Consider the following 11,881-nt stretch of genomic DNA (forward strand, 5'->3'; position numbering starts at 1 on the left):
AGAAATGGCGCGCCGACATGTGGCCGTTCATAATCTCGATTATCGCACGAGCACTTCCTGCCATTCGAGTCCTTTAGGCATGCAGCTGTGACCTTGGATTTACGCTGAATATCTGGATAACCAGATGGAAGCGGTTCCATTTGTGCGTTAAATGTAGTAAAAATAACCCGCTCCGGGCGTGTGGTGAAACCTGAGTTGCTCGAGATTTATTAATCAGATTCATCGTCAACGACAAAAAAACGCAAAAGAGACCCGTCGGCTGATGCTAAAAGCGCAGGGCCACAAGTGATAGAGAACCGGCTATTCTGAACGTATCCCAGCCGGGAGGGCCAATCTGAACTAGTTGCCCCGGTGGCCAGTGATACTTCGCCAATTACCTGTAACGCAATGGAGATTGGGCCGGCGCAGCCAACAAAAACTTCTGCTGCAGTTATAGAAGACAGAACTCTCCCAGTTCCGGCAGGCACGCCAATTGAGCAGTTCTGGCCACAAGGTGTAATATCCGATGACGCCCTTGATAAGCAGGAATTCTGGAGGTATCGCCAGATGGAGTGCAGTGACATGATGTTGTGGGACGCCGTTGTTGATGGAGATTGTACTCTCGAGGAATCTGCATACGCGGCCTGGCATCTCCTCTAGTTCTGAAAGTAAAGGCATTATCTGCCATTACGGCGAAAGAGAGGATATCAGAAGAGAATCCCTAAAATTCTGATACCGTTTCAATGGCGTAAAATATTAGCTGAATCAGTACACCGTCGGTTGCTTCACAAGTATGGCAGTACCATTTCGCCATATGATTACTTATATAAAACCTTCGGTTTTTCTGGCCTGAAATGAAGTCTGATTTAGCGAAATTTTGCCGAATTTGTACCTTATGTAATCTGGATTAAAAGGCCAAGCGGCCGTGCAGATTTGTACATTTATTTTATTTTTATTTTTATTTTATTTTTGAACTCTAAGGATTGAAATTTTTACTCTCTGCTGCATTAAATTGCCTGGAAAATTCCCAAACTGTTTGTACGTACAGATTGAGTGTGCGCGCAGTCGCCATTGGACACTCCGCGGTGACGTAGTTGCGTTCGTTGCCCTTTCTGCACATCAGCTGCATAGGAAAGCCGCTTTTAGCTGACCGCGAATGAGATTTTTACCTGCAAGATCAGCGTCATTTATTAACTCGCCTTCAGTCTTGTGCGAATTTGCTCCTTTTCTACACTGATTTTACGCCTAACAATTTCTGATAATGTATCGCCCGAAAGTGCCAGCACACCATTCCTTCATGCATGAGGATACCACGAGCTCCTCGGAAGATTCGGTGCAGGTTTTGGCAGATGTCTCGGCCGAAGTCCCAGCCGCCAATGTATCCCCGATCCTCATGTTGGATGGCCTGAACCAACATTTGAATGGTCCCATCGCATGGTGGATTGTGGCCTTCGTCCGTCTCCGCACGACTATGCTCGTGGAGGAAAGAGTTATATCCCCCCGTCTGGTTTGATTAATTGTCCCTACAATCCGGACAGAGATTATGTGGAGCTGCATCCTGAGACTCGATTGCGTTTTCGCGGCAAGATTTACCATAATGGCTCGGAAATGACTGTGGATAAATATAACCGTTTTGTCCACACTCTGGATCTGTCAAAGGATGCACATTATGCATTGCTGCGTTACCTGCGAGTGGACTTCCGCCAAGGATGGCTCGTTGGGCAAATCGTCTGCGAACTTCGTCGGAACTTCGGCATTAATGTCGTGCGTAACCCCATTGAGTTCCTCACTGCACTGGATTATGTCCCGGGGGAAACGGGAGACCATGGTGCCGTTGTTACGCTCGTGGACGCGTATAACCAGCATATTGAGGAATTGGTTTCCAATATTGACGAGGATCACCGTTTGGAAGCAGAGCAGCGTTATTTCGATCGTCTGAATGCAGCGGACCCGCGCTCGTCATCCCAACAACAGCAGCAATTGCAACAAAGTCGTTGGCTGTTGCATGAAGGACAGGAGAAGCGTGGCCCGGGTAAGCTGGATGCTTCGATCGCCAAACGCCATCGCCCACGCCGTGATGACGATGATGATAATATGGGCGCTGCTGTGTAACTCTGTTCTGTAAAAACAATATCCGAGTTGGTTCTTCGGCTGTTTTGTCCTCCCAGTTATTATTCTTGCAATAGCTGCGCACTATTTTATACAGACAGAATCGTCCTTTTCAGTTATAAACTGCTTTACAGCATTCTTTATTTTTAGTTTTATAGCTGGTTTTATGGCATAGCCCGCTCCGCTGTAAATTGAACTGTTTTGTAGCTTACCTTTAGACTCGGGGATTCGGATTTGTCGTTTTTAAATAAATCCGAGTAGACGTGTGTCTTGTTAGAAACCGCAATTCTGTGAAAATTCAAACCCAAGATAGAACTTTCAGAAAATTCCGTTATAGAAACGCTAATCTGGATGAGAAATCAAAGTTCTTCACGTTGTAACACGCACGAAATTAGTACCATGGCAACCGCCCGTGTGTTGTTAAATGTTAGGGCAGTGCCAGTCACATAGTGCACAGTTGTTTCCATCTGCACAGCTGCGGTGTGTCAGCACCTTTTTTTTTCTCTTGCTCAGACTCGTTAGCTTGTTTCAACTTGCGCTTTTTCAGATTTCTAAATTTAGATCGCGGTTTATCCGTCTAAATTCTTAAACTTCTAATCCCTTAACCCCCAGTCTGAAATGGACTTAATGAACGGCACCTTCGGTTATAAGAACTCTTTTGGCCGTATTGTTTCTGACGGGTTCGCGGAAAAATTGCGCCGTAAGTACCTTTTTGTAAGTATCAATTCCTATTGGGTTGTGTTGTATTGCTTCGATGTTCAGAGGATTGCTTTTTGTCTTTCTCCAAAAGCTGATCATGTTTCGCTGTTCTGATAGTTGAAGAACCTGAAAATTATGAGAAGCTCGTCGATATCGAAGAGCGTATCATCCGGGCAGACGCAACTGAATTATATTATGTCGAAGTTGGGATCTGGCCAGGTCCTGACACGCTGATCTGCCGTGCAGCCGCGGACCGTATTCGGGCGGGCTTGGATTTACCGCCGCTCCCTCCAAGACCGGAATCTCCGCGCACTCGCCGTCTTCGCCGCCAAGCTGAAGAGGCTGAAGAGAAAAAGCGCATGGAAGAAGAACTCTGCTGTGTCGACTGTGAGAATTTTGGCCCTGGTACCTGTGGCCGCATTCGTTGGTCTGAGCCTGAAGTTCAACAGCCGGCTGAACCAGCGGCTGAAATTGATGAACCTGTCCCGAACATTTGGGGATCTGGCGAATTGGAGGATTGGAAGGAGCCTGCCTCCGATCTTGCAGACTGGTGGGCAGAGAACAAGCTGGACATTCCGGATCCAGTCAAAATGTTGCCTGTGGACATGTTATGGCAGGACGAAGACTTCGGCATCATCCAGAAACCGAAGAAGGAACGCAAGCGCATTTTTGGGCAGCGTCATCCTCTGCGTGGAATTCGATTCCCTTTTTGGAAGTGAGGACTTTTGTCGATCGGCCGTTTGTGTGTTTAAATTACAGCTCGATGATTTAAAGTATGGGCCATTTGTTTAAATCTCTGCTGTTCTGTGCCTCTTCCGCGTTTTTAATGCTGACTCAGTGTGGCATGCTTTTTGGTGTATAATTTTTCAGCTGCCGCGTTGTGAATGGGTAAATGAACGCTGTTCTGCTCTTTTAATAGTTGTGATAGCAGCCCTAATCGTTAAAGGCTCTCGTTGACGTGAAATCGTAATAATACGACGGCCTTATGGTCATAATTTTGCTGATGATGTCGTATAATTTTTCTGGTGTTAAAGAGTGTCAAATATTCAGTTTCGGAATTAAAAAGTGTGAAGTTCGGATATCTATCGCTACATGCAGCATACGCATTAATTCCGGTGTAATGAGCTGACGGCGGACCTACCGCCGGGTGGCACTCTCATTTAATCGACTTCGCTGGTTACGAAGTATGCGGTCGCCAGTATGGGCGGCTGTCAAACTCCTATCCTGAATGTATCCCATTATGAATTTTTATTTTAATTTAATCATTTACAATTACCGTGATTTTATTCCGCTGATTCCGCTGCCTTAAGTTTATTTGTGCAATCTGTGATACTGTGGTTATTTGTCAAATCACGATGACTCCTCCAGCTTCGGAGAAGAAGAAAGCGGCCAAGCAGGCGCTGGAGAATCGTGTTACGGCATGGACGGAGACTGTGGCGCAGAAGATGGCCGACCGTACTGAAGCTCAGCAACGTTTTGAGCGTGGCAGAATTGCCGTCAAGGAGGCTGTATCCAAGCTCCCTCCTAAGATTTCTTGATGTGGCATTATCTGGCGGACTTTTCGATGTGGATTTCGCCACTATTGTTAGAATGTTCGGTATTTTGTACGGAATGCCTGAAACATCGCTTCACGTCTATGATCTCCTTGCCTTCATTCTTTTATGTGTACGCTCATGCCTCTTTGGAGATCTCATATTGTAGATTTGGCGCAGCGTTTTATCTTGTATTTTTATTGTTTTGCGGTTAGTTTTCTTCGTTATTCAAGGATGCGTTTCGCCATAGGTGTTGTACACTGTTTAGCTGGTACATTATGGTTTTTGCGCTTCGTTCCGCAAGATACTTTTGTTGTTTCGTTACTATGCGAGTTGCGGCCTTAATAAAGTCTAGGTAGTTACCGTCCGTGCTGTCTGTTGGTAATTTTTGGACAATGTAATGCATAACCGCACGAGGATACACTTTCGTTAGGATGTTGTACGGGTTTTTATGTAGCTGGCTGCCCAGGTAGATTGCTCACTGGCACATTCACTATTGCCTGGTGTTTGTGTACGCTTTCGGTGCTGACGTTTTTCCAATATTTTACGTAGAGCGACCCCGCTAGTATAGTAGAGGCTTCCGTTGCTTCGTCATTGGAGGTCGGAGGTTCCAGTCCACATAAAAACGCGATTTTGTAAATATCCTCATTTTTTGGTCTTTATTTCATGAATCGTTACATTCTTATTCGTGGGATTTAAAATAAGGAATATTGGGTGAATCGCTGTTGAGAGGTGTTAAAATGAACACTGCAAGCGGTGTTTTAACATTATTTTGTCGATGACTCCTGTAGTCGAGTGGTCCAGTAAAGAGGACAATACCAGGCGAATCCGTTTACCTGTTGCTGGTCCTGGGTTCCAATCCCTAAAAATCAAAAGCATTTTCTTAAAACCTTCTTTTCGTGTCTAAACTTTTGCATTTGGTTGTACTTACACATTCGTTGTGATACCGTTAATTCCTTATCAGTTTTCAGCGAGCGGCACATAGTTGTACAGCCTTTCCCGTGCGGATTTTCGTGTTTTGCTGTGAGACTTCGTAGTGTAGTGCTTGTCCGCCTTGTCTCCGCTACGACTCGGTCAATTTAGGGCCTTGGGTTCGAAACCCTTGCAAGTAATGCACATTTCTTAAAACCTTCTTTTTTTTTGCGTTTTATAATGTCACAGTACCATCGAATACGTATTACGGTTGACCGCTGTAATTTTATGTTCCTCTCCGATGAGCGAATTCAAAAATAACTGTCGTAGAACAGCGTAGTATAGTGCATTGCACCGTTGAACTGCAGCAAGGGGGAAATGAAACGGTTGCGGGTTCAAGTCCCTTACAGCTAATTTGCAATTTTGAGAAACTTACTTTTTTCGTTCTATATTTTTGTTTTCGTCTTGGGAAAAGTATTGTCAACAGTCCCCAGAATGTCAGAATTAAACTCAAAGAGCTGGGCGTAAAATTGTATACACACTCAATGGTTAACATTGCACTTGGCCGTATGTTTGTCTGTATTCGAATGACTTTGTAGTTCAGTGGCTATGAATGATGGCCATTCGCCTCATGTTCTACCTCCTAAACGGCTAGTCTTAATCTCAGGGTTGCATGCTGCATGTTAAAAAACTACATTTTTTCTCCCCTACATTTTTGTACTTTTGTGGGATCAAGAGTAATCGTTGGTGCCTTATTGCAGTAGGGTTAAATATACACGACATGGCGCTTCCGGTGTTGAATCTAACTCGGCTAAAGCGTAGAGCACCTCGTGGCGTAGTGGCTAGACTGAGAATCCATACCGGCCCGCTTCTCGCAAGTCTAGAGTTCGAATCCCTAAAAGTTAATTCGTGTAATTTAAAACCCTCTTTTTCGGTTTTATATTTTTATATCAATATGCAGTATTATGTTAGCTTCGAGATCGCTAATTTTACGGTCACTCCCGACGAGCGAATTTTAAGTTTAACTTCGTAGATTGTAGTGGCGTAGTGCACTGAACTGTTGAACCACAACAACGGGTGCAATGAAGGTTGCGGGTTCGAGTCCCCTATAATTAATATGCATTTTCTGAAACCTTACTTTTTTTTGCTTTTGGGAATTTTTTACTGTTATTGTGAAATATTGCCGTTGACGGAATGAATTTTATAGTCACGGTGATCGTGAATTTTCACTATATCGTGAATTTTCGTAGAACAGCGCCTCTAGTGATTACCAAACTAAAAGTAAAATGTGGCATAGCCATGCTAGCGTATGGGCAAGAGCAGGATTTAGTTGTCCACCTAGATGCAAGGTTCAATCCTGCGAGCATACAAATTTTGCAAGTTTTAAACGTTCCTTTCAATTCTTTTTACTTTTCCTTGGTGGTTTCTGTAACCTTGTCCCCAGGATGGAATATTACAATTGTTTTTAGCATTTGATTCACGGTTCCAGGTGTGATAATTGATTTTAAGCTGCTAATTTCTCACTCTGCACTGGAATTCACTGTTGTTACGGTTGCGCATTCTGTTACACCGATTTTATTGCGGTTATTCAAATGCTGCATAAATCCAAATTAAAAACCCGAATTAAGATCTGTCCGACCAGCAAAATTAATGACTATATGAGAATTTGTACGGAATTATGAGAATTGCCTGTTAAGACATTGATGAGATCAACTCAACGAGATTAAAAGATTAAACGGAAGAAACAAAAGTCGGCCGAAAATCAGATTCAAATTATCAAACAGCCGCGGGAAACGCATTATACGCATTCGTTACAGCACTGCTATTTAGTCCAGATCTAGATTCTCCTTCGCAGTCTTCAAGTTCGCAAGACGTTGTTCTAGAGCCTCACGGATATACGCGATATGTTTAGCATCCATCGTCGCTCGAGCCTTCAGCGTGTTTACCAGCGCCTTGCAGTTATCCATAATATCCTTCTCTCGTTCAACTTGTTCTAGTAATTTGTCGATTGCGTCGGGCTTTTTAATAGCATCCGGTTTTGCAGTGCTCACTTCATTGTCAGGCTTTTCGGCCTTCTCCTTGGTCTTCTGGCCTTTCTTTTCGGTATCCGTATTCTTTGATCGGGGGACATATTTAGGACGGCCGCCCATAGCTTTTAGTTGAGTGAGCGTGATAATTGGTTCTCTCTCAATGCGTCCGTCTTTGCTAGCCCGGATTACCAGATTTACGTTGGTGGTGTTGTTCTTCTCGGGCTCGATTGCGTCCAGCCGCTCCATGACGCCATCGACAACCAAATCCCGTCTTGTCCCACGTAACCAAAGCTGCAATCGGCGACATGCTGTTTGGTCTCCTTGCCGTTTACGATAACCTTCATAGTGCCCATTTTGATATCTACAATTTAAATCACTCTGGTTAAATTACGACAGACAACGTGATTTCCAGTAGGCGGCGTTGCTGTGCTATTTTAAAGTGTAAGTATCAAGAATGCTACTTCGAAAATACAGAAATACTCACTGATGGTCTGGGCCAGAGTGGTGCAGAGACAACAGCCGCGAATGCTTCGCAGCCACAGGTCGATGCAGCTGTCCACGAAAAGATTCCCGTAGATGACGACGACATGTTTCTGGTTAACCAGTTGGCGCAGCCCGCGCTCCAGCCAGTAGTCCACGTCCTGCAGATGTACGTCGAACGTACAGATCCAGTGTTGGATTTCTGTGCGTGACATGGCATATCGGCCGTGGTAGAGGATTACTCGAATCATCCGACGAAACTTGCTAGTTGTGTCAATTACTTTCGTCTCTGCATCGCGGTTATTTCTCACTTCCTCGGCCACCTCCAGCACGAAACGTCCATCGCGGCTCATCTTCTTGAGCAAGATTCCAGCATTAATAGCGTCACCAAGGAAGAAATCTACTCGTTCTTCCGTGAAATCATCATGCTTTTCCACGATGAATTTCTTGATTGATGACATGTCCACATAATATCCAGTAATGTCAGCCTCAAGGATGCACGCGTGGGCTGCCGTATGCATTACCAATTGTCGACGGTTTCGGATGGTTTCGTTTGGCTGTAGAGGCTCCGCCATGGCAAACTGAACCGATTCGCGAGTTCGTCCCTTCCAGTATTCATAGTGGGCAATCGCATCTGTTTCGAGCGAAGGTAACGGCTCTCCAGTTGGCCCCACAGGCTGTGCTGACATGATGCTCGGATGATTAGAAATGATTAAGATAAAATTTGGCGAAGAGAAACAAGCTAGTAATTAAATGAAACAGAAAACCCGTCACCGTGAAAGGATAAATATTCTTGGGTTCTTCGCTTTTTTTTTATGAATGAACAGCTGACATTTTCTGTGCTTGCGAACCGGCATGCTGTCACGTGTCAGCCGCCCTGATATGGCAATGCTATCGGAAACTGCGCAGTTTCCGGTCTGTGTTCCGAATATTTCCCAGCCGCGTGTTTTGATTTTGCCTTTCCTTTTTCGTATCCTTCTAACCACCATGACTTGTATTTTGTGTTAGAATTTGGTTTTTGTGGATGAAATTTACAGATCCCCAGCGAAACAAGCGGTATTCTCTGTGACTTAGTGCAAACAATCAAAGTGGGGACAAAATTCGCAAAAACCGCTGGTCGCCTGTCAACCGCCTGGTGGTATACTCGGTGAATTTTGAGTTCTCGGCGTCGGTGCCAGTGTAGATTGTCTGTTGTGCTTTTCTCTGCACTTCAGTTTCTCAATTTTCTGAACCTGCTGGCATTTCCGTTATTCTCCTTTTCCCTTCGTTTTACGATTGATTTGTCACTTTTATGTTTTGAAAATGTCGCCTCCCGCAAAGAAAGCGACTGCGAGGAAGACTGTGTCTCGTACACCGCGCCCGAGTCGTGCAACAGCAGGGCTAAGTTTTGGTTATTCTCCGGACAGCGATGAAGCCCGTTCTTCATCGCGTGTCACTCGATCTCGCGTCTCTCGTCGTACTTCCGCGCAACCAGTGTTTTCTGCGCAATCTTCTGGGTCATCGGGATCGGTGAGTGAAGCAGAGGCTCAGCAACCTTCAACGAGTTGGGCAGATGCAGTAGTCAATGCTTTGCAGCGCCGATATGATGCACAGCGGCGACGCACAATCTTACGACGCAATGCTGCTGTGGTTCGCCGCCAGGCCCGCCGAGGATTATTCCCTGCTAGCCCTGACGTTGAGATTCGTCAGCCGTCACCAAAGAAATTGCGGACGCAGGCTGAAAGACAGCTGGGTACTCCAGACCTGACTGAAGAAGAGCCATCGTCTTCCGAGACTCCGTCTGTAAAAGCAAAGCGAGGTATTGCCGTGTTTGCCGTTGTTTTACTGTAATGTTGTGGTTTTTCACAAGTCTGAATTCTACCTGTGGTGTTTTTCGTTACTACACTCATGAGATACGACAATCGTTGTCATGTCGCTTCATTTCTGTTTTGTTGCTTCTTCTGCCAGTTTTGCAGTTGATCATGGTTAAGCTTTGCTTGCGTTCATTGTCGTTTCAACTGTGTTTAGACGAGGAACATCTGCGCAAAGGCGGAATTCTTTATGTGCCGCATAACCCGGATGCACCACGGCCGGTCTTCAAGACCAAGCAGACGGCTCGCAAACGAGCGCATTCCGGAGTGTTTCCAAGAATGGCTATTGCGGACAAGCAGGGTGAGATGGCAATTACAAAAGCCTATTTTTCCGGTTTAAATCGCTTTCATCCTCGCTTTCCGGAATTGTATTTGTCTCACTTCTTATACCAAAACGGAGTATTAATCAATCGTTATGATTTGTGTGTGGCTACTCGGAAATTACCTTCGTTAATTGCGTTAGAGCTGCGTCGTCAATATCTCTATTTACATCCTGTTTTTGTTGGATTGTTTAAAGAAATCGCCAATCGACAGCAGGCGGATGCGGTCGCGCGCCAGATGGTTGCTGATGCTGGTGCTATGGCGAATGCGGAACCGCAGCCATCCACTTCTGCTGGACCATATAACTTTCGCACTCGTGGGCAAAAGCGCAAGTACAAGGAGGTTTCACCGTCCTCGTCTTCGGCGCCAAGCGAAGTATCTGTCTCGGATGATGGTGAAGATCGTGAGGATCCTTCGGCGGTGTTATCCCCTGAGCAGAATGCGGATGTCGAAGCTGACGAGAATGCAGATATGGTGGTCGATTGTGACGATGATGATGGATCTGATTTTGAGAAAATGGATGTTGATCCGCTGCCGTCTCTGCAGCCAGTTGCCCCGGCTGTAATGCCTATTCCGGCTGTTGCGCGTGAGGATTCACCTGAAATTGCGGAACCAGCAGTTTTTGGTCAGCATCAGCCGCACTCCGATGAACTGTAATGTTATTGTTGTTCACTATTGCTCTATCTTCGTTGTATTCCTTTAGTATCCCTAGTTTCTCCAATTCATGTCATGATGGTTCCTCTTATTTTATATTTGCAGCGGTATTTTTGTAGTATGGTATTATAGTCTAGAGCACAACGAGAATTCTTGCCCTTCAACTTTATTCTCCAATTTTACGCGCTCTGAGTCATTGAACTGGTCGTTAATGTTTTGCCGCTGTGCCGTGGCTATCAGTGTTAAATCTCTCATTGTACCTGGATAGATCTGATTTTCTGATTATGTTGAATTAAAGGGATATAGCGCGAAGCGCTGATTGGCTGTTTTTCTTACCTGTGTGGAATCTGCCGCAGTTTAAAATTTCGCTTCCGCAGACAGGTATAAAATCACTTGCGCGTAGTGTGCAGAAATCGGCATTGTGGATTTTCGTTTCGGCCTTCTGGCATGCTGGATTTTCACTGTGTGTAGACTGTGATTTTGACGCTTTTTCTCCTTACACTTTTCGCGTTAAAAGGTCACTAGTTTTCTTTCGTTTGGGCATGCCGCCTATTGATCCTAACCGTGCTTTTGACAAGTTAGTAGACGCCATCTTCCATTCGTCTTCTAACCAGCAGCAACAACAGTATAATGCCGGTTATAATCACCGAGGAAGGGGTGGAGCCCGTGGTGCTTACCGTGGCAACTTTCGTCCGTACGGCCGAGGAAATCATAGGAATTTTGGAGACAATAACTTGCGTCGTGGAAACGATCATTGGCGTCGTAATGGCCGACCTCTGGGCGCACCGGAAGTTATTGAAGTACCTGATGGAGACGCTCACCCAGTTGCTCCAGTGGAAGCTGCCGCCGCAAACATGGAGGTTGACGACCCGGGCAACCAAGCAGCGAATGCACCGAATCCGGTCCAGGGCAACGGAAATGTGGCTGCAGGTGAGCCCAATGGTTTCAACCCTGCTGTCAATCTACATGGCCCACCAGCCTTGAATGCCGTTGTCGTTCCTCCGGCTGTCATTCCACCTGTGCAGGCCCCGGCTAACGCTGAATTTCCCGGTTTGCCACCAAATGTTTTGCCGCTACCTGAAGTACCGATTGTCCGCGATGCCCGCGACCGTTCTCCAGCTGATCGCCCACGTGCGCCGTCTGCGCCTTCCGGTCCTGTTGGATCAGCCGAGCATAATTTTGTGCCTGGCTATTTGGCCCAACAGCAGCAGCGGGAATTGGATGCTGATCGCCGACGTCAGATGGCTGCGGAAGTTTCTCGCCGTTTGGATGCCGCTGCAGCGTCTGGCTCTGGCATTACTGGTCTTTTTTCATT

This window comes from Paramacrobiotus metropolitanus, unplaced genomic scaffold (assembly GCF_019649055.1).
Source record: "Paramacrobiotus metropolitanus isolate TYO unplaced genomic scaffold, Prichtersi_v1.0 Parri_scaffold0000122, whole genome shotgun sequence".
NCBI classification, from domain to species: Eukaryota; Metazoa; Tardigrada; class Eutardigrada; order Parachela; family Macrobiotidae; genus Paramacrobiotus; species Paramacrobiotus metropolitanus.